General features: G+C 38.5%; 1 protein-coding gene across 4 annotated transcripts in view; it reads left to right on the top strand.

Annotated features, from left to right (window-relative positions):
- Positions 1–23,586, top strand: part of OSBPL8 (oxysterol binding protein like 8) — a 217,602-nt gene that overhangs the window by 47,439 nt on the left and 146,577 nt on the right. The gene's annotated exons all lie outside the window — the stretch shown is intronic.

Genomic DNA, 23,586 nt, shown 5'->3' with positions numbered 1-23,586 from the left:
GGTGGCTCACTTACGCTTGTAATCCCAGCACTTTGGGAGGCTGAGGCAGGTGGATCATGATGAGGTCAGGAGATGGAGACCATCTGATTAACATGGTGAAACCCCATCTCTACTAAAAATACAAAAAATTACCCAGGCGTGGTGGCAGGCACCTGTAGTCCCAGCTACTCGGGAGGCTGAGGCAGGAGGATGGCGTGAACCCGGGAGACGGAACTTGCAGTGACCCAAAATCGCACCACTGCACTCCAGCCTGGGAAACAGAGCAAGGCTCTGTCTCAAAAAAAAAAAAAAATTTCTATGTGTCTCCCACCCCCCTGCACCCACTGTTGGGTAAAATTCACTAATAAGGTATAATAATCTAGGACAGTAATTTTATTCTTTGGAAGGTTTTAAATTATGTATCCAGTAGGACTATTCTGATTTTGTTTCTTGTGGAAGTTTCCATAAGTTGGATTTTTCTAGGATTTCTCAGTAAGTTGGATTTTACTAAAACTTTTCTAGTAAATGTTCAAGTTTATTGGTATTGAGTTGTTTGTAATTCGCTTTTAGGATATTTTTAATGGTCAGAGGATTTGTTATGTTTTCTTCATCAACTATATTATTGGTTATTTGTGCTATCTGTTTTTTTCTTTGTTAAATCTCACTTGGTATTCATTAATTGCATTCTTTTCAAAGAACTAACTTTTGGCATTTTCTCTTTTGTGTTTTAGTGTTCTTTGACATTTATTACTACTCTTTGTTTCCTTTCTTTTACTTTTTTGGGGTTTGCTGCTTTAGGGAAGCAAAGTTTTCCACCACCCTCCTAGGGTCATATGCTTTTCTCTGGTTATAACGTCTGTCCTATGCCAGAAAAACAAAGACAAAAAAGCAGTTAGAGCTGAATATTTATAATACTAGGAAGGACAAAGAGCATTAGATTGTGAAAATGTAACAAGAATATGGAGTTTCGACTAGAACAGTTAATTGTGGAGAAGAAGCTAGGAAGGTAAGGTTAGTTTATTAAGGTTTATGTATACAGATTTCTCTTGGTCTTGATTTTTCATCACTGGTGTTAAAAATGTCTTTCTTTCCTCTGGCACAAGGAGGGCGCTTTTCACATGAGAGTTTCATCTCCTGCTTTCAGGAAGAAAAAGGAAGGTCAGAGTCCCTTTAGCTCAAAATAATCAATGTTCCATAGCAGTGTATTTTGGGGTGGCAGTCCTGAACTTCTCCACTGCTGTTTCAGATTTTTTGAAATGGATGATCAGCTGTTTGATTTTCCTGTCTTTTATAGCTATGCATTTTCTTTGCTTACCTCAGTTCTTACAGTATTTCATTATCATTTCACTAAAATTTTGATTTTGTTGATTGCCACTGTGATTACTTCTTCAATCCATAGATTATTTAGAAGTATATTTCTTAATTGTAAAACACATTATTGGGGGTGGTCACCAAGATGGCTGACTAGAAGCAGCTAATATGTGTGGCTCTCACAGGGAGGAATGGAAGGGGTGAGTAAATAGTTGAATCATTCAAGTACGTGCATCAAGACTAATCAAGGAAAAAACTCTACCCATGGAGAATGGAGAAAAGCAAGACAGGATGAAGGCCCACCCAGAAGCGACACAGAGGGAGGGGAACCTTCCCCCCTCAGGGAATTTGTTGAGGAAGGACCATAAACACTGAGGTCACCCTAGAACTGCAGTGGGCAGCCCAGGAGTACAAAGCTGCAATCTACAGCCAACACTCAAGGGAGGAGGAACCTATGCTTTCAGAGCATTGAGAGGGAGCATGACTGCAATTGTGAGGAAATTGTGGAGCCACCCATCTGAGCAAGAGTCTGCCAACTGATCAGTACACCTAAGTGCCACCTGCTGGATCACACCCCAGAACTTCAACACCAAAAATACCTCTCTGACGTACCCTCTCTGAAACCAAAGACAAGAAATCAGCTTCTATAAAATAAAGATCCTGCACAAAGCCTTGACCCTGTGAAAATGTCCAAAAGAGAAGTCTATTGATTACTTAATCTACACTGCAGTTAAAGGAACACCCATATGCAGAGATGAGAAAGAACCAACACAAGAACTCCAGTAACTCAAATGGCCAGAGTGTCCTGCAAGTGACTGTGCCACTTCTGCAACAAGAATTCTTAATGAGGCTGAACTGTCTGAAATGACAGAAGTAGAATTCAGAACATGGATAGGAATGAATATCATTGAGATTCAGGTGTACAGAAAAATCCAATCCAAGGAAACTAAGAATCACAATAAAACAATACAGGAATTGAAGGACAAAATTGCTGGTATAAAAAAGAACCTAATTAATTTGACAGAGCTGAATAACACAATATAAGAATTTTACAGTGCAATCACAAGTATTAACAACAGAATAAACCATACTGAGGAAAGAATCTCAGATCTTGAAGACTGGCTATCTGAAATAAGATAGACAAAAATAAAAAAGAATAAAAAGAAATGAACAAAACCTCCGAGAAGTATGGGATTATGTAAAGAGACTAAATCTATGAATCATTGGCATCTTTGAAAGGGAGGGAGAGAAAGCATATGACTTAGAGAACATATTTCAGGATATTATCCATGAAAACTTCCCTAGCTTTGCTAGAGAGGCCAACAGTCAAATTCAGGAAATGCAGAGAACTCCTGAAAGACTCTACACAAGAACATCATCCCCAAGATGCATAATCATCAGATTTTCCAAGATTGAAACGAAAGAAAAAATGTTAAAGGTAGGTCACCTGCAAAGGCAACCCCATCAGGCTAACAGCAGATCTCTCAGCTGAAACCTACAAGCCAGAAGAGATTGAGGAGGGCCTACAACATTCTTAAAGAAAAAATTCTTCAACAAAGAGTTTCATTTCTAGCTGGCTCACTCCTGTAATCCCAGCACTTTAGGAGGCTGAGGTGGGTGGATCACAAGGTCAGGAGTTCAAGACCAGCCTGGCCAATATGGTGAAACCTGTCTCTACTAAAATTACCAAAAAAAAAAAAAAAAAAAAAAAAAAAAAAAAAGATTAGCTGGCCATGGTGGCAGGCAGCTGTAGTTCCAGCTACTCAGGAGGCTGAGGCAGGAGAATCACTTGAACCCAGGAGTGGAGGTTGCAGTGAGCCAAGTTCACGCCACTGCATTCCAGCCTGAATGAAAGAGTGAGACTCTGTCTCAAAAAAAAAAAAAAAAAGATCCTTTTCAGACAAGCAAATGTTGAGGGTGTTCGTTAACCATCAGGCCTGCCTTATGAGAGATCTTGAAAAGAGCACTCAATATAGAAAGGAAAGACCACTACCAGCTAATTCAAAAACACTCTTAAACACACAGACTAGTGACGCTATAAGACAACCACAGAAACAAGCCAACATAATAACCAGCTAACAACAAAATGACAGGATCAGATCCACACATATTAATACTAACCTTCAATCTAAACAGGTTAAATGCCCCACTTAAAAGGCACAGAGCAACAAACTGGATAAAAAAAGCAAGACCCAGTGGTATGCTATCTTCAAGAGACTCACCTCACACGTAATGACACCCATAGGCTCAAAATAAAGGGATGGAGGAGAATCTACCAAACAAACAGAAAACCAAATAAATAAATAAATAAATAAAACAAGAAGCCCAGGGCTTAGAATCCTAATTTCAGACAAAACAGACTTCAAACCAACGAAGATTAAAAAAAAAAAAATTAAAGAAGGGCATTACTAGTAAAGGGTTCAATCGAGCAAAACCTAACTATCCTAAATATATATGCACCCAACACAGGAGCACTCAGATTTATCAAGCAAGTTTTTAGAGACCTACAAAAAGACGTAAACTCCCACACAATTAATAGTGGGAGACTTCAACACTCCACTGACAGTATTAGACAAGTCATCAAGGCAGAAAATTAAAGATACTCAGGACCTGAACTCAACATTAGATGAAATGGATCTGATAGGCCTCTATAGAACTTTGCACCTTAAAACAACAGAATGTACATTCTTCTCATCTCCACATGGAACGTACTCCAAAAGCAATCACATAATTGGATATAAAACAATCCTCAGCAAATGCAAATGAACCAAAATCATACCAAACACACTCTTGGACCACAGTGCAATACAAATAGAAGTCAAGACTAAGAAAATTCTCAAAACCATGCAATTACATGGAAATTAAACAGCATGCTACTGAATGACTTCCTGGGTAGGTAATGAAATTAAGGCGAAAAGCAGTAAGTTCTTTGAAACTGATGAGAACAAAAGTACAACATATAAGAATCTCTGGGACACAGCTAAGCCAGTGTCAAGAGGAAAATTCATAGCACTAAATGCCCACATTGAAAAGTTAGAAAGATATCAAATTAACAACTTAACACTACAATTGAAAAAATTAGAGAAGCAAGAACAAATCAACCCCAAAGCTAGCAGAAGACAAAAATAACCAAAATCAGAGCTAAACTGAAGGAAATTGAGACACAAAAACCCTTCAAAAGATGAATGAGTCCAGGAGTTGGTTTGAAAAAATTAATAAAATAAGTCACTAGCTAGACTAATAAGGAAAGAGAGAATATCCAAATAAACACAATTAGAAATGATGAAAAAGAATGTTACCACTGACCCCACAGAGATAAAAATAACCACCAGAAATTACTATGAATACCTCTATGCACACAAACTAGAAAACCTAGAAGAGATGGATAAGTTTCTGGACACATACACCCTCCCAAGACTGAACCAGGAAGAAATTGATTCCCTGAATAGACCCATAACAAGCTCCAAAATTCAGTCAGTAATAAATAGCCTACCAACGATAAAAAGCCCAGAACCTGATGGATTCACAGCTGAATTCTACCAGATGTACAAAGAAGAGTTGGTATTATTCTTACTGAAACTACTCCAAAAAAATTGAGGAGGAGGGACGCCTCCCCAGCTCGTTCTACGATGCTAGCATCATCCTGTAAGCAAAACCTAGTAGAGACACAACAAAAAAGAAAACTTCAGGCCAGTATCCTTGATGAACATTGATGTAAAAATTCTGTGCAATATACTTACAAACTGAATCCAACAGCACATCAAAAAGCCAATTCACCACCATCGAGAAGGCTTCAAGTCCAGGATGCAAGATTGACTCAATATATGCAAATCAATAAATGTGATTCATCACATAAACAGAACTAAAGACAAAAACCACATGATTATTTCAATAGTTGCAGAAAAGGCTTTCGGTAAGATTTGACACCCCATTCATGTTAAAAACTCTCAATAAACTAGATATTGAAGGAATATTCCTGAAAATAATAAGAGCCATCTGTGACAAACCCACAGTCAACATTATATTGAATGGGCAAAAGCTGGAAGCATTCCTCTTGAAAACCAGAACAAGACAAAGATGCCCTCTCTCACCACTCCTTTTCAACATAGTATTGGAAGTCTTAGCCAGAGCAATGAGAAGGAAGGCAAGAGAAAGAAATAAAGGGAATCCAAATAGGAAGAGCGGAAGTCAAACTATCTTTGTTAACAGTCAACATGATTCTATATCTAGAAAACCCTGTAACCTTGACCCAAAAGCTTCTTCAGCTGATAAACAACTTCAGCCAAGTTTAAGGATGCAAAATCAATGTACAAATATCACTGGCATTCCTATACACCAAAAACAGCCAAGCCAAGAGCGACATCAGGAAGGCAGTGTCATTCACAATTGCCACAAAAAAAGATACCTAGGAATATAGCTAACTAGGGAGGTGAAAGATCTATGTAGTCAGAATTATAAAACACTGCTCAAAGAAATCAGAGAAGATGCAAACAAATGGAAAAACCTCCCATGTTCATGGATAGGAAGAATCAGTATCATTGAAATGGCTGTACTGCCCAAAGCAATTTACAGATTCATTGCTGTTTCTATCAAACTACTATCAGTATTCTTCACAGAACTAGAAAAAACTATTTTAAAATACATGTGGAACCAGAAAAGAGCCCAGCAGCCAAAGCTATCCTAAGCAAAAAGAACAAAGCTGGAGGCATCACGTTACCTGACTTGACTTCAAACTACGCTGCAGGGTTACAGTAACAAAAACAGTATGGTACCTGTAGAAAAACAGACACATAGACCAATGGAACAGAATAGAGAGCTCAGAAATAAGGCTGCATACCTGCAACCATCTGGTCTTCGACAAAGCTGACAAAAACAAGCAATGGCAAAAAGACTATATTCAATAAATTGTGCTGGACTGTTCACGATAGCAAAGATGTGGAATCAACCTAAATGCTCATCAATGACAGACTGAGAAAAGGAAAATGTGGTACATATACACCATGGAGTATTGTACAGCCATAAAAAAGAACTAGATCATGTCTTTTGTGAGAACATGGATGGAGCTGGAGGCTATCTTCTTTAGCAAACTAAAGGAACAGGAACAGAAAACCAGGTACTGCATGTTCTCCCTTATATGATGGAGTTAAAGGATAAGAACTTGTGAACACAAAGAAGGAAACAACAGACACTGAGGTCTGCTTGAGCGGGGAGGGTTATATGAGGTAGAGAGGCAGAAAAGATAACTATTGGGTACTGAACTTAATACCTGGGTGATGTAATAATATGTACAACGAATCCCCATGACATGTGTTTATCTATGTAACAAACCTTCACATGTACTAGCAAACCTAAAATAAATCTAACCAGTTAAATGATGCTGGGATAACTGGCTAGCCATATGCAGAAGATTGGAGCTGGACCCCTTACACCACATATAAAAATGAACTCAAGGTGAATTAAAGACTTAAATGTAAAACCGAAAACTATAAACCCTGGCAGACAACCTAGGTAATACCATCCAGAACATAAGAATGGGCAAACATTTTATGACAGAGACATCAAAAGCAATCGCAGCAAAAGCAAAAATTGACAAGTGGGATCTAATTAAGCTTAAGAGCTTCTGCACAGCAAAAGAAACTGTCAGCAAAGTAAACAGGCAACCTGTAGAATGGGAGAAAATATTTGCTAACTATACACTTGACAAAGGTCTAATATCCAGCATCTATAAGGAACTTAAATAAATTTACAAGAGAAAAACAACCCCATTAAAAAGTGAGCAAAAGACATGAACAGACACTTTTCAAAAGAAGACATACCTGTGGCCCACAAGCATGTGAAAAAAAGCTTGATATCACTGATCATTAGAGAAATGCAAATCAAAATCATCTCACACCAGTCAGAATGGCTCTTATTAAAAGGTCAAAAAATAACAGGTGCTGAGGTTGCAGAGAAAAGGGAACACTTATACACTGTTGGTGGGAGTGTAAATTAGTTCAGCCATGTGGAAAGCAGTATGGCGATTCCTCAAAGCACTAAAAGCAGGATTACCATTTGACCCAGCAGTCCCATTACTGGGTATATACCCAGGGGAATATAAATCACTCTACCATAAAGACACATGCATGCAAAAGTTCTTTGAAGCGCTGCTCATAATGGCAAAGACATGGAATCAACCTAAATGCCTAATCTGCCTAAATGTTTTGACTCTCACTCTACCACCCTCAGAAGTCTGGATTTAATATCCCTATGTGCTGGTTTAGGCAACATCATGTACATACCTTTGTTTAAGGGACATTACATTGTATATTATACTAATCAGTTTACTTCATTTTCTCTTGGCTGTACACTAAGTTCCTTGAGGACAGCAGTGATGTTTATTTTCTGTATGTTCAGAATTTGGAACAGTGCGTCTTGTATGGCAAGAGGTAAATGTATATATTTTTTATTATTTTTACTTATTTATTTTTTTTGAGATGGGGTTTTGCTCTTGTTGCCCAGGCTGGAGTGCAATGGCGTGATCTCAGCTCACCACAACCTCTAGCTTCCGGGTTCAAGTGATTCTCCTGCTTCAGCCTCCCGAGTAACTGGGATTACAGGCATGCACCACCATACCCGGCTAATTTTTGCATTTTTTAGTAGATATGGGCTTTCTCCATGTTGGTCAGGCTGGTCTCGAACTCCCAACCTCAGGTGATCTGCTCGCCTCGGCCTCCCAAAGTGCTGGGATTGCAGGTGTGAGCCACTGCACCCGGCCATAAATAATATTTGGTGAATGTGTTTTGAGCCCTACAAAGGACGTATAACTGACAGTGAAGCAATAATAGGTATTAAGATCTATAAGCCATAAATTTTATCAGTGGTTGGTTCAGAGATAATGGGAAATGAACTTTCTTTTGTACCTTGGCAATTTTGGTAGTAATGATTTCTTTTTTTTTTTTTATTGAACTTATATTAGTATTCTGGTTTCCTCAGGGCAAAATGCTGATGATTTAGTTTTGCCTGGACTCATTACATAAGTAGTAGGTATTTATAAAACAATAGATCAAGAAAACCTTTAGTACGTTTTTCTTTGTGCATTTTATTGGTAACTTGTCACTGGGTTGGATGATTGGTATATACATATATATCTCTAAAACACTACCTCTGTTCTAAGTTTTTCATAAGATTTGCCAGATCTGGAGATAGAAAAAGTATTTGGACACCCTTCTAGTTCAGAATTTAACTAATTTATTGGGCTTTAATGTGCTGTTAGGCAGTCATTAAATAAATAGAAACTAAATTATAATGAATTTGAAATAGACACCTATCAGCACAATAGTATGTATTTAATGTCTATGAAAAAAGTGGCTTTTTATGAAGTTTTTTGGAAAGAGGCAGTGTTTTTGGGAACGTCTACTTACCTTTGTGCTCCAGAGTAATCAAGATAAAGGGAGTTGTCTAGATTTTTTGCTCTCCTTTTGCCTTTATGTTTTTAGGTAACTTACTATGCTTTTTCCCCTTCTCTCTGATAGTTGATACTAGTTTACTTTGTTTCTTTTTTTCCCCCCCACCTTGCATGTTTTCCTCATCCATCTTCCTAAAGTTGTACACAGTGGGATAGCTTGCACCGCATACCACTAATCCACTTCCTTCTTGTCCATCATGTTTGCTGTCATCATTATTTTTTTTTCTATTTTTCTTACTATTATAGTAGTAATATTAGAATGGAAGAAATGTTAACATAACTCGTAGGTGCCAGAACATTAGTATACTATAGGAAGCATATGTACTGTACCATTTTGAAATATTTGATGAAAGCCATTTGGAATAGACTGCTTTAATCAAACAGTTCACTTAGATCTTTTTTCTTTCAAAGTACGTATGAATAGGATGTTGATACTAGCTTGATATTTGGAAACTGTCACTTGTATATAATCTCTCATTATATTAGATTTTCTTTCAGGATTTAATCTACTGTAGATACAGTTATGGGTCACTTAACAACAGGCATACATTTGTGAAATGTATCATTAGGCAATTTTGTCATGTGAGTATCATAGAGTGTACTTATTAATACACAAATCTAGGTGGTATAGCCTACTACACACCTAGGCTATATGCTATAGCCCATTGGTCCTAGGCTACAAATCTGTACAACATGTTTTACTACACAGAATATTGTAGGTAATTGTAATACAATAGTATTTCTGTGTCTAAACATGACTGAGCATAGAAAAGGTACTGCTTTGCACTGTGACCTTGTTTTTGGAAAGGGGTCTGGATTCAGACCCCAAGAGAGGGTTCTTAGATCTCACACAAGAAAGAATTTGAGGTGAATTCATAAAGTGAAAGCAAGTGTATTAAGAAAGTAAAGGAATAAAGAATGGCTATTCCATAGGCAGAGCAGCGGCATGGGCTGCTTATCTGCTTATACTTATTGTTACTTCTTGAATATATGCGAAACAGGGGGTGGATTATTAATGAGTTTTCTGGGAAAGGGATGGGCAATTCCCAGAACCGAGGGTTCCTCCCTCTTTGGATCATATAGGGTAATTTGCTGATGTTGCCACGGCATTTGTAAACTGTCAGGCACTGGTGAGAATATCTTTAGTATGCTAATACATTATACCCTAATTAGCATATAATAAACAGTGAGGACGACCAGAGGTTATTTTCATTGCCATCTTGGTTTTGGTGGGATTTGGCCAGCTGCTTTTATCACAACCTGTTTTATCTGCAAGGTCTTTATCACCTATATCTTGTGCAGACCTCCTATCTCATTCTGTGACTTTGAATGCCTCACCTCCTGGGAATGCAGCCCAGTAGGTCTCAGCCTTATTTTACCCAGTCCCTATTCAAGATGGAGTTGCTCTGGTTCAAACGCCACTGACATTTACCATGGCTATGATGTCACTAGGCAATGGGAAATTTTCAGCTTCATAGTAAATCTTAATGGAACCACTGTCATAACATGCAGTCTGTCCTTGTCTGTAACATCCTTATGTGGTATGGCTGATGACTACTGTAGTGTAGATTAGTTCATCTAGCTAAACCAGTTTGTTCTTATTTACAATCTGCCTTCTTTTTTTAGTCAAAATTGCAGAGTGAAATTAAGGTAAGTGATGTGAATATAGTGTTATCTTCCAGTAATCTTCTTTTTTTTGAGATGGGGTCTTGCTCTGTTGCCCAGGCTGGACTGCAGCGGCGTGGTCTCAGCTCACTGCAGCCTCCGCCTCCCGGGTTCAAGTAATTCTCCTGCCTCAGCCTCGCGAGTAACTGGGATTACAGGCACCCGCCACCATGCCCAGCTAATTTTTGTATTTTTAATAGAGACGAGGTTTCACCATGTTGGTCAGGCTGGTCTCAAACTCCTGATCTCAGGTGATCTGCCCACCTCAGCCTCCCAAAGTGCTGGGATTACAGGCATGAGCCACTGCGCCCAGCCATCTTCCAGTAATACTCTGCTTTAAAAGTGTAGTGTATTCATGGCTCTGCATTTTTGCCTTTTTTTTGAGATGGAGTCTTGCTCTGTTGCCCAGGCTGGAGAGCAATGGCATGATCTTGGCTTACTGCAACCTCTGCCTCCTGAGTTCAAGTGATTTCTCCTGCCTCAGCCGCCTGAGTAGCTGGGATTATAGGCATGCACCACCACCCCCAGCTAAGTTTTTTTGTATTTTTGGTAGAGGCGGGGTTTCACCATGTTGGCCAGGCTGGTCTCAAACTCTTGACCTCAGGTGATTCACCTGCCTAGGGCTCCCAAACTGCTGGGATAACAGGTGTGAGCCATCACACCTGGCACATTTTTGCCTTTGAGAATCCTTTTTTTGTTATGTATGAGTATAATAAAACAGAGAAACTCCTGGGACATCCTGGGAGATAGGAAGTCACAAATAGGAAGTCACTTGTTGCCATAAGAGAAAGCCATTATTCATTACTGAATAATTGAATATTCAATATTCAATCATTATTATAAGATTGTTATGATTAGACATGTATTAAAGCCATTAGCCTTGCCTAGTAGGTGCTCCTTGCTTTTCCCTGTGACTGAAATAACTATTTGTAAATCCCAAATAGAGAATAATTTTTATAAAAATTACTTTCTCTAGGAACTTTGTTAGGGAAGTATAGACAGTGAGCTACCAGTTCCCCAGCTTCTAGAGTACTGATAACAAAAGGAACAATAGAGAGAACATTGTCTTCTTTATACTTTGAATTCAACTAGTAATTATATTTAAATTAGGATGCAGGCCTGGCTTTAGCTTAGCAATTTTGAGAAATGAGTCGATACGGTTGTCAAACGCCATATTCTTTTACGAAAAAGTTATTCAACTTTTAAGAAATATACAGAAGCAATATACACTGTTTAAAATGCTTAAAACAGCAGAGAAGACTACCTTTCTTGTCTCAAAGCCTATTCCTTAGATCCTACTGCCATTAAGTTTGCCTTTAATTACTGTTTTAGCTTTTTAAAAATGCTTCCTTATTCTCAGATTTATTATCATTTAAATGTTTTTGACTTTGCCCTCTAAAGGATGAAGAGATTGGTGTGCTTATACTTTAAGCCCCCAACCACCTTCCCCTTCCAGGATTTTTTGTTATTAACAGTGTTTCTTAACTGTTATCAAAGGTGAGGAATTTAGGGCATTTATCATTAATTTTACCTTTTATCATCTTGCTTCCTTTTTTACTTAGTGATTTTATAATTTTTATTTTGTGTGTGTCTTCTTTGTTTTTCATATAGAGTAATTCTCTTTGTACATAGATAAATTCAGAAAATTGAAAACAAATAAGGATTTATTAATTCATTCATTTTATGAATATTGATCATTTAATATTTGGGCACCTCAGGGCTCTGATCTTGGGTTCTTTTCTGTCTACAAAGATTTCCAAAATTATCTCATTCAATGTTATGGTTTTAAATTCCATCCGTATGCTAACTCCTAGTTTACATTTTTTGGCCTGACCTCTCCCCCTCAGCCTCACATCTGCATGTTCAGCTGCTTCCTTGATATCTGTATTCACATGTCTACTGGCATCCCAAAGTGAGCAAGTCCAAAAGGAGCTCCTGATATCCATCCCTTTCTTCTCCAAGTCTTCCCACAATATATTGCATTCCTGCTAAATGACCTCTTCATTTTCTCAGTTGCTTTGGGCACAAACCCTGCTTAAGTTCCTGCCTCTCTTTTTTAAAAAAATGTATACCTTATATCTGATTCATCAATAAAATCTTTTGGCTTCATATTCAAAGTATAGAAAGAATTTGGCATTATTCATCACATCTCCTACTGCTCTTCTGGTGCACGCCATCATTGTCTGTTGCCTGCATTATAGTGATAGTGTTCTACTTTGTAATCTCTTCTCAATTAGCAGCCCAAATGATCCTACTTAAGTAAAATCCTGTCATTTCTCAGCTTTCCTTTCAGTAGTAGCTTCCCATCTTATTCAGAGTAAAAAATTAAAGTCCTTCTGTTCTTTGAGGCTCTCTGTGATTTGTAGCTTAGTTACCTTTCTGTTCTCTTTGCTCACTTTGTTCCCTATTCCACTTGCCACAGTAGTCTCTTTGCTATTCTTTAGATACACCACTTGGTCCTGCTTCAGAGTCTTTGTGCTTGCTGATTCTTTTTCTGCTTGGAAGGGTCTTCTAGTCATTTGGATTGCTCACCCCCTGATGTTACTGAGATCTTGACTCAGAGTCATTTCGGTGAAGCCTAAAGTCCTTTCTAGGCAATCCAATCTAAAATTTTACCTTGTTTTTGTGATATGTCAGACAACTCCTCCCTTCCTATTTTTTATTCTAGTATCTATTATAATACACAATATATTTTAATTAATTTTAAAAAATTATCAGGTCAGGTTCATCGAGGAAAATAAATTACTACTGGTACTTCAAGCAAAAAGAAAATTAATAAGGGGAATTAGATGGTGATAAATTTATTGGAAAAGCTGGAGGCATGGATATGGATGGCTATCCCTAGCTTTCAGGTTGGTCATTGCTGCTGATCATTGTACCTGCCTGTTGGTACTAACATGGGTAGCTGGCAGCGGAGTACTTGGTGATCACTGTAAAGCCTCATGTCTGTCAAAGCTTACTGCCATTGTAATTGCCCAATGGGTTCTTCTTGCCAGCTGCCCAGATGAACCCAATTTATCAACACAGGGAAATTGCAAAAGAGAAAATATTTAATATACATAGAGCTGGTTAAATGAGAGACTGGAGTTTTATTATTACTCAGATCAGCCTCCTTTATTGGAGGCTAGGGTTTTTCAAGAATAATTTGGTGGGCAGGACGCTAGGGAATGGGGAATGCTGTAATTGGTCGGGGAGTGCAGTCACGCGGTATGGAAAAATAGTCCTCATGTGCTCAGTCCAAGCCTGGGTGAGAGCCACGAAAGAAGATCCAGGTGAGGCCACCCAGTCACCAGAAATGCAAAAGCCTGAAAAGACATCTCAAAAAGCCAATCTTAGGTTCTATAATAATGTTATTACAGGAGTAGTTGAGGAAGTTGCAAATTTTGTGATCTCTGGAACAGTGGCTGGCATCTTATTCAGGCCACTCATACTCCTAACCTTGTGACCTTTCATTAGTTTTACAAAGGCAGTTTACTTTTGGAAAGGGCTATCATAATTTATAAACTAAATTTCTCCCAAAGTTAGCTTGGCCCATGCCCAGGAATGACCAAAGGCAGTTTGGAGGCTAAAGGCAAGATGGAGTTGGTTAGGTCAGATCTCTTTCACTGTCATAATTTTCTCACTGTTAAAATTTTTGCAAAGGCAGTTTCACCGGGAGAAGAAGAATGGTCTGGTTTATATCTCTCTTCCACCTTCCAAATACTGTGAAAATGCATTGCATTGGCTGAATGTCAGTCACATCTCCAATCCCCAAGGCAAAGACATTTGCAAAATGTAATTTCCATGCTTTTAGCTTCTATGATACAGAGGAGAACACAGAATGAATGATAAAATAAATTTATTTATACCTATATTGATAAGATATGGATATATATGTATATATTGGATTAGTCAGGGTTCTCTAGAAAAACAGTACCCACAGTATGTGGAGACATACAGACATGCACATAAAATGGGGACTAGCAAGTATGACATTTGCAGGGTAGGTCAACAGGCTGGAAAACTACCACATTGCTAATGTTACAGTCTTGACTCTGAAGGCAGTCTGGAAGCAGAATTTCTTTTTCTTTTGAGGACCTCAGGTTTTTTTCTTTTTTCTTTTTTTGCCTTTAAGTGGTTGAATGAGATCCACCCACATATTGAGGGTAACCTGCTTTACTCAAAGTCTACTGATCTAAATGTTAAACACATATTAAAAAAAAAAAAGTCTTCAGAGCAACATCTATACTGGTCATTAACCAAACAACTGAGTCTCATGGCTTAGCCAAATTTACACATAAAATGAACCATTATAGTCTACCCCTTGTTACATTGGCACCCACCATATCTCTTTAAAAACATACTTGTTATAAGCTGAATTGTATCCCCTTAAAATTCATATTGAAGTTTGACCTTCCAGCACTTCAGAATGTGACAGTATTTGGAGACAGAGTCTTTAATGAGATAGTTAAGTTAAAATGAGGGCACTAGGGTGGGCCCTAGTTCAGTATGACAGGTGTCCTTGTAAGAAGAGGAAATTTGGATACAGACATGTACAGAAGGAAGACCATGTGAAATCTCTGGGAGAAAATGGCCATCTACAAGCTAAGGAGAAAGGCCTCTGAAGAAACTAAACGTGCTGAGACCTTGATCTTGGACCTCTAGCCTCTAGACCTATGAGGAAATAATGTTGTTGTTTAAGCCATCCAGTTTGTCGTATTTTATTATGGCAACCATAGAAAATTAATACAATAGTTTATCTCCAAACAAAGACAATAACAAGGTCATGCTTCCACCCAGTGGTACAACTGTTTTTCGTAAAATGTACTAACTTTTTCCCCGAAGAGAATGTAAAGTCCTTGGGTGATGTTCATTTTTCTTGTTATTCTGTAACTTAAATACTATAACATAGAGTTAACAATACTTAAATGCTATGAAATAAAGTCAGTGTATCTTATAAAGCAGTAAGAGAGGAAAGAAAACAAAGATTTGATACACAAACATATTCATAAAAGAATAAGGAAGTAATAATCCCCAAAATTACAATTTTTGTGTCTGTAACTGATTACGTAATTGTGGCAGGTGTTTGTAACTACCTTCTTCCACTATCCCTTCTGTATTCATTTCCCTTCAGTAAGTACCTCAACTGGTCATGACTTTTGACCTGGTAGGATGATCCAAAGTTTCATTCCTGAAGAGTCTAGGCAATTACTAGTCCTGTCTAGATTGGATTGTTGTGATTTTCTATTGACTTTAATCACCGAACATGCAGTACTAAGAGATATCCCATCATAGCTCCTGTATTTCAGACATACTTTCCCGTACCTCTGTTGTAGAATAGCAATCTAATTTCTCCATGGTAATTAGGATCACTCACCTCACCCAGTCTAGTAACCCCCCGTCTTTGCCTGCTGATTCAGAGGCATGAGGACCTTAAAGTGGCCAGATGGCAGTCTTAACTTCGAGTTCAGTGGAATCATTGCTGTGTCTCCTAGTGGAGGCATTCCTCTCTTTGGAGTAAGACTTCCAGACTGGCAAAGCACAAGGTTATGGGGACAGGATGCAAAAATTTTATTAGTGGATCAATAGCAGTAATAGTGGATGATGTCACTTCCATTTCTCCCTCTCATTCTCAGAGCCATGAACCTTGACTATAGGAGAAAATGCACTATATGTTGCATGTTGACCCAGAGCATATACAACCTTCTGGCGATCCATGCTGCAGCCTGTATGAATTGCTCCCTCACCGATGCTGTAATTGAGTTTTCAAAATGCCACCCTGCTATTCTGTCAAACCAGTTACTTCATGATGTTGGGGAACATGGTAAGGCCAGTGGATTCCCTGAGCGTGGTGGATTCATTGCTGTACTACAGTTGCTGTGAAATGAGTTTCTTCTTCCAAAGCAATGCTATATGTGTTACTCTGATGGTAGATAAGGCACTCTAAGTCTATGGATGTTAGTTCAGGCAGAAGCATTGCATGCAGGGAAGAGAAATTTATTCAGGTAGGAACAAAATGCTGCCCCTTCCACGATGGAAGCAGCTCAGGATAATCTACCTGCCACTGGGCAACTAGCTAATGACCCTGCACAGTGGTGCTGTATTTGGGACTTGGTGTTGATCTCTACCGCTGGTCAGTTGGGCACTCAGCAGTGGCTCTAGCAAGGTCAACTTTGGTGAGTGGAAGTCCATGTTGCTGAGCCATGCATAACCTCCATCCCTGTCACCATGGCTACTTTGTTCATGAGCCCATTGTGGAATGACAGAAGTGACTGGAGAAAGAGGCCTACTAGTATCACAGAATGGGCTCTCCTATTTACTTGATCATTAAAATACCTCTCTGCTAAGATCACCTGTTGGTGAGTATTCACATGGGACACAAATATCTTCACTGTAAAGGCCCAGGTAGTAAATATTTCAGACTTTGTGGACTACATATTGTCTCTGTCACGCATTCTCTTTTTCTTCTCTCCCCTCTCGTTTCTATTTTCCTTCTTTATAGCCCTTTAAAAACGTAAAAACCATTCTTAGATTGTGTGCTATAGTTTGCTGACCCTCAGCTTATCTGTTAAAAAATGCCAGATTCATTTATGTGAAAATTGTATTAGGAAGGAATCCATATTTCCAGATAATGAAGGTTAAGGAAGGCACTACATTTATTTTAATTATAAATTGGGATTTAAAACTAAGAAAACATTAATAAAGCACCCAAAGGTATTATAAACACACACACTTATGTATATGTATCTGTGTGTGTGTGTGTGTGTGTATAAAGATACACCCACATATAGTTACTCAATAAATAATTACAAATCACCTAACATTTTATAAGTTTATTAACCAAAGTTGCTGTCACAAACTCAAATGCCTACAAGGGCCTGGCAGATAAAGGGGCATTTTTGGAGTGGCTAAGTACACAGTAGTAACTGAATTGCTTATACGTCAGTAAATTCAAACATTAACAGAATGACTTTGCCAAACGTTGTGAGGACTGAATGAAACATGGTTCCAAACATATATATGGTCCCTGGGTAATCAGTTTTTATGATCACCTGTAAAAGCAGAGGCTTGTTTCTACCATCTATACTTCTAAGAAATTCTTTTTTTCTCTTACCCTGGTCGTAAGAAAAAAGAAAAAAAGAAAAAAGAAGGAAATTCTTTAAATCTTTCAGCATGTAGTCCTTGAAGGAAGATTTGTACTTTAAAATTGATGGGCTCTACTCATTCAGGGCAATAAACTATAAAATTATTGGGGAAAGTATCAAATGAATATCTTATAATCCATGATTTTTAAAAATATAATCTTATAAGGAAGATAGGAACATATGCAATTTTAACAGATTTATATAAACAAATTTTAAAAACTTAAATAGTATTAAGTGATATATGAACTTTGGAAGTTAACGAATCAAGAGAATACTTCCAGTTAGGGGAAATCAAGGAAGGCTTCATGAAGAAGGTAATATATGACTTGGACTTCATTGGGTGGGTTGGGTTTGGTTTTGCAAAAGAAATATTCTCTAGAAGGGAGAATGCAGGCAAAGGCAGGGAAATATGAAGGCATAAGAATAGGATCTATGAAGGCACTGGTATATATGCGGAATAGCAAATAATTTGGCTGACACAAAGGGTCAGAGAAAGCAAATAATAACTGAGAAAGGCAAGTATAAGCAAAATGATTGTTACCCTCCAATGCCAAGGCAAGATTTGGACTTAAATCTTTAATAAGAATAGCTGAAGTTTTTGGTATTAAGTTGACATGATCTCTTCTGTGCGTTAGATTAACCTAGGTATAGAACCAATATAATATGTTATATAGAACCAATATAATATGTAGGCATGAAGGCAGGGGCAAAGATAGAGGAAATGAATGCTTGAACATTCTTAAGAAATCTTCCAGAGCAGGTAAAGGATCATCGGAGGGTAGCTTTAAGGCAACTAGGACAGAAAAGGGCCTTATTGAGAGTAAGGGAAACTTGAGCATTATGGGCAATGAAGAGCTAACAAGACAAATTCTTTTTTTTTGAGATGGAGTCTCGCTTTGCCACCCAGGCTGGAGTGCACTGGCGTGATTTCTGCCTGCTGCAACCTCCGCTCCTGGGTCCAAGTGATTCTCCTACTTCAGCCTCCCGAGTAGCTGGGATTATAGCAGGGATTGGCCATCATGCCTGGCTAATGTTTGTATTTTTAGTGGAGACGGGGTTTCAACATTTTGGCCAGGCTGGTCTCAAACTCCGGACCTCAGGTGATCTACCCACCTCAGCCTCCCAAAGTGCTAGGATTACAGGCATGTGCCACTGCACCTGGCTGACAAATTATTGATATTGGAGTAAAGGTTTTTACTGGGCTGGGCACTTTGGTTCATGCCTGTAATCCCAGCTCTTTGGGAGGTCGAGGTGGAAGGATCGCTTGAGCCTAGGGATTCGAGACCAGCCTGGGCAACATGGCTTAATACATGGCATCCTAATACAGGTTCTCTAGAGGGAGAGAACTAATAGGATATAGATACATAGATAGATAGATATACAGATATATATGAGTTTATTAAGTATTAACTTACGTGATCACAAGGTCCCACAATAGGCTGTCTGCAGGCTGAGGAGCATGGAGAGCCCAGCCCGAGTCTCAGATCTGAAGAACTTGGAGTCCAATGTTTGAGGGCAGGAAGCATCCAGCACTGGAGAAAGATGTAGGCTGGGAGGCTAGGCCAGTCTCCCCTTTCACGTTTTTCTGCCTGCCTGCCTGCCTTCAATGGCAGCTGATTCAATTGTGCCTACCAGATTAAGGCCTTTCCTAGCCCCACTGACTGAAATGTTAATCTCCTTTGGCAACACCCTCACAGAAACACCCAAGATAAGTACTTCACATCCCTCAATCCAATCAAGTTAACATTCAGTGTTAATCATCACAACGGCAAAACTTCATCTCTATAAAAGACCAAAAGCAATAAACCTAGTTGGGCATGGTGGTGTGTGCCTGTAGTCCCAGCCAATCTGGAGGTTGAGGTGAGATTATCACCTGAGCCTGGGAAATCAAGGCTGCAGTGAGCTGTGATGGCACCACTGCACTCTATTCTGGGTGACCCTGTCTCCAAAAAAAAAAAAAAAGTGGGAAGGCTTTTATTACCATTAAGTGCCAGAGGGATTAGCTCAAAAGCATAGGTAGAAAACTTAGTTACAGAAAGGATGGTAGCTGATAGAGAAGAAATTCAAATGAGAGCTTTTAAAATTTCTTTGTTCAAAGCATTTGTACGTTTCTTTGTTTTAGAAAGGATTCTTATATAGATACTTTAAATCAGTTGTCAGGACTCAAATACTTACACAACCTGGACAGGTAGCAAAAATGAGTGAAACAGTGAAAGTACAGATGCAAACATGGTGTAAAAGTTGAGTGCTTGCACCTTGTGAAGTGGATGGCTGCTGCTCAGCTCTAATCAGTCATTGCTTAGGTGTTGCATCCATAGTTTCAAGGCAAACCCTAAATTAATACTGTTATGTACAGTTTTTGATTTTTTAAAATATTGGTTGTAAAAAGGACCAGAATCAGGAATCAGAGCCGGTTTCCTGACATTGTGTGACCTCCTCTTTATATACATTGACAGGGTTTCCCCAAATTGACCACGTTGGTCTCGAACTTACGACCTCAGGTGATCCGCCCGCCTGGGCCTCCCAAAGTGCCAGGGTTACAGGTGTGAACCACCGTGTCTAGCCCAAATACTGATTTTTAAAAAATCATTTGCCTGAGAATATCTATATGCCATTCATTGGCTAACAAACATTTATTGGGCATTTATCACATGCCAGCCACTGAAAATGCATCCATATCCTTAAAATTGAATGATAAGGAAAGTGTTCACACAAAAATACTTGTTTTGTGTTGAAAAGTGTTTTTTGTTGAAGGTGTTCAACAAAAACTATGTAAATTCGTGTGCTCCTTAGTTAATATTTTTGATATATAAATGCCCAATCCTAACACACTACTGCTTGTACAAGTTATGGAGAGAAGTGTTACATAAGAGTCTTTTCTGTTATTGGAGAATCAAAAGAAACTCCTGTCTTAGCTATACTACTTTTGCCTCGAGTTACAAAGGTACAGTAAAAAAGGACCTTACGCACTTAAGCCCTTACACAGGCTGCCTAGGCTTTAAGGGCACCAAAAGTCAGAAAAAGTTGTTTGGACAGAAGAAGGATAAAAACAACCACATAGAGAAGAGTTCAGAAGAAGCTAATATTAAAACATACAGGGAACATACTGCTTCAGAAAGTGATAAAGTTAGTAGTGAGACACATCCTGAGCAAAGAAGCTACTTTTAGGGTTTAGGTGTAGGTCTAAGTGGAGCTAAACAAAGGAGAAAAACTGTGAGGGCAAGTTTTGAGGTCACTAGGAAAGATTGCTTTATTATGCTTACAGATGTGCTATTTACACATGTGGTATTAACCTGAAACACTACACCAGGAATTACCAAACTATGCCCTACTCCTATTTTTGTAAATACAGTTTATCAGGCTCATTTTGTTTATTCATTTTCTATGATTGCTTTCATGCTACAACATCAGAGTGAAGTAGTTACACCAGAAATCCTATCATCTGCAAAGTCAAAAGTAAAATCTGTTTGCTGTGTGGCCCTTTACAAAAAAAAAAAAGTTTGGTGATCCCTAAGCTATACAGATATACTGCAACATCTATCTCCCTCTAGTTAAATTGATAAAATTATTTCCTTAGTTCATGTATAGTGGAATATGGGAACATATCACTGAAATGTACATAACTGAGTCTCTTTTATCAGATACAAACACTTAAGGGTATTAAAACCTCAATATTCATGCTGTCTATTAAAAATGAAGGATGGGGCCAGGCGTGGTGGCTCGTATCTGTAATCCCAGCACTTTGAGAGGCTGAAGTGAGAGGACTGAGGCCAGGAGTTCAAGACCAGCCTGAGCAACAAAGTGACACCCCATCTCTACACAATTTAAAAATATTAGCCAGGGCCGCGCACGGTGGCTCACGCCTGTAATCCCAACACTTTGGGAGGTTGAGGTGGCTGGATCACCTGAGGTCAGGAGTTCGAGACCAGCCTGGCCAGCGTGGTGAAACCCCATCTCTACTAAAAATACAAAATATTAGCTGGGCGTGGTGGCAGGTTCCTGTAATCCCAGCTACTCGGGAGGCTGAGGCAGGAGAATCACTTGAACCTGGAAAGCGGAGGTTGCAGTGAGCTGAAATCATGCCATTGCACTCCAGCCTGGGCAATAAGAGTGAAACTCTGTCTCAAAAAAAAAAAAAAAAAAAAAAAAAAAAAAAAATTAGCCAGGTCTGGTGGTGCATGTCTGCTGTGGTCTCAGCTATTCAGGAGGCTGGGGTGAGAAGATTGCTTGCACGCAGGTGGTTGAGGTTGTAGTGAGCTGTGATTGTGCCACTGCACTCCAGCCTGGGCAACAGCATAATGAAGACACTGTCTCAAAAAAAAAAAAAATTACACAGCATTTATTCATCAATATATTAGACAACTTAGGATCACCAGATACTTGAGGAAAACCAACAGCACAGAAGGGGAAGCATCAAGAAGAAGTAACAAATAACTTCAGAGGAAACAGAGAGGATTCTCTGGACAGAAGAGCACCAAACAGCAGAGCAGTTAAATTCCTGTGTAGTTAGAAAGATTCAAAAAAATACTGCAGTCATGAAACAATAACAGACTAATGTGTAATTGGGGAATATGACGAAAGTTAAAAGTCATTGGATGAGCTAAGGAATAAAATGGTCCAAAGATGGTAAATTGGTAGAATTTGCAAGTTAGTGATCTGGGAAATAAAGTTGATAAGATACTTCAGGAAGTACCCAAAAATAAATGGAATGTTAAATATCACATTGAAATCAAGAAAGATGGAGGTCCAACATTTTTCTAATACAAATTTTAGCAAGAAAGAACAGAGACTAGAAAGGAAGAAAGAGTTAACAAAAAAAGCAGAAGAAACTTCCCTGAACTGGAGAGATAGGTCTTCTACCAAAAAGAATTCTTTTAGAGCCAACAGAATTAATCAAGATGAACCTTGCCTAGACAGATCCTTGTGTGATGTCATAACTAAATTCTTGGACAGTTTAATGGTGATGGAAGAGTAATAAGTAAATCATTCAGTGGTTTTTCTTCTTGTTTAACTGTGTAGGGTAGGTGTCATTGTCCTTTTCCTGTTATGAATGATTTTTCCAAGGTCCGGAGAATAGAGACATAGTATCAGACTTGCATAATATTTTGTTATTCTTGTTTGATTATAGTTTTGTATTTTAAAATGCCAGTCATTTGGCAGCAGCAGACTTCAGTACTATGCAGTTTCCCCCAAACACTTTGGACTAATCTAAACTACCACAGTACTTTGCCCAAATGTGTTATATAGCACTTGTACAGTAATTTATTTGCTAGACCTCTTTTATTGGACTGAATTCCTTTGGGAGGCATTTAGTAAAAATGTGTCAGATAATGCTGGGCTATTATATTGTTTACTGACCATGTTCTTCCTAATGTTGCTGAATTTGTATATTTTGTTAATGTCTTCTGCATATAACATACTGCTTACAGGAACTGGAAGATAACTGGTTTATAGAAAACTCAAGGAAATAGCTAGAATATTGAGGCAGGTAATACTAGTAATGACCCTTTTATTTTTAATTTAATTAGTTGACCCAAAATGAAATGAAATATGTTCTTGTTATCTGCTCTGCAGATACCCTTTCAGCCAACAAGTTGGAATAGAGAGAAGGCAGCTCTGTTGAGGCAGGTAACACTGGTAATGACCTTTTTATTTTTAATGTAATTAGTGGACCCTAAGCTTAAGAAGTAGACTCATAAGCCTAAGAAGTTCTGAAATCCATCCTTTGATATCTGCTCCCTGGTGGTCTGATTCAGTCTCATAGCTTTAAATGCCATCAATATGTTAACTCCCCAAATTTTATCTCCAGCTCAGATCTCTTTTTTGAGCCGCAAACTCTTAAATCCAACTGCCTGCTTAACAGGTCCACACGAATATGGAATAGACATATCAAACTTAATATTCCTAAAACTAAACTTCTGATTTTTGGTTATCCTCTGGCCTGCTCTCCCAAAGAAGATAACCTTACTGCTCCTGCTGTCTTTCCCATGTCATTTAATGATCAACATCCTTCAGTCATTTGAGCCAAAAATCTAGGTCATCTTGTATCTTTTCTCATTCCCA

The sequence above is a fragment of the Macaca thibetana genome, chromosome 11, assembly GCF_024542745.1.
Source record: "Macaca thibetana thibetana isolate TM-01 chromosome 11, ASM2454274v1, whole genome shotgun sequence".
Lineage (NCBI taxonomy): Eukaryota > Metazoa > Chordata > Mammalia > Primates > Cercopithecidae > Macaca > Macaca thibetana.
Note: the sequence above shows the minus strand (reverse complement) of the source record. Positions and strands in the feature narration are given on the sequence as shown.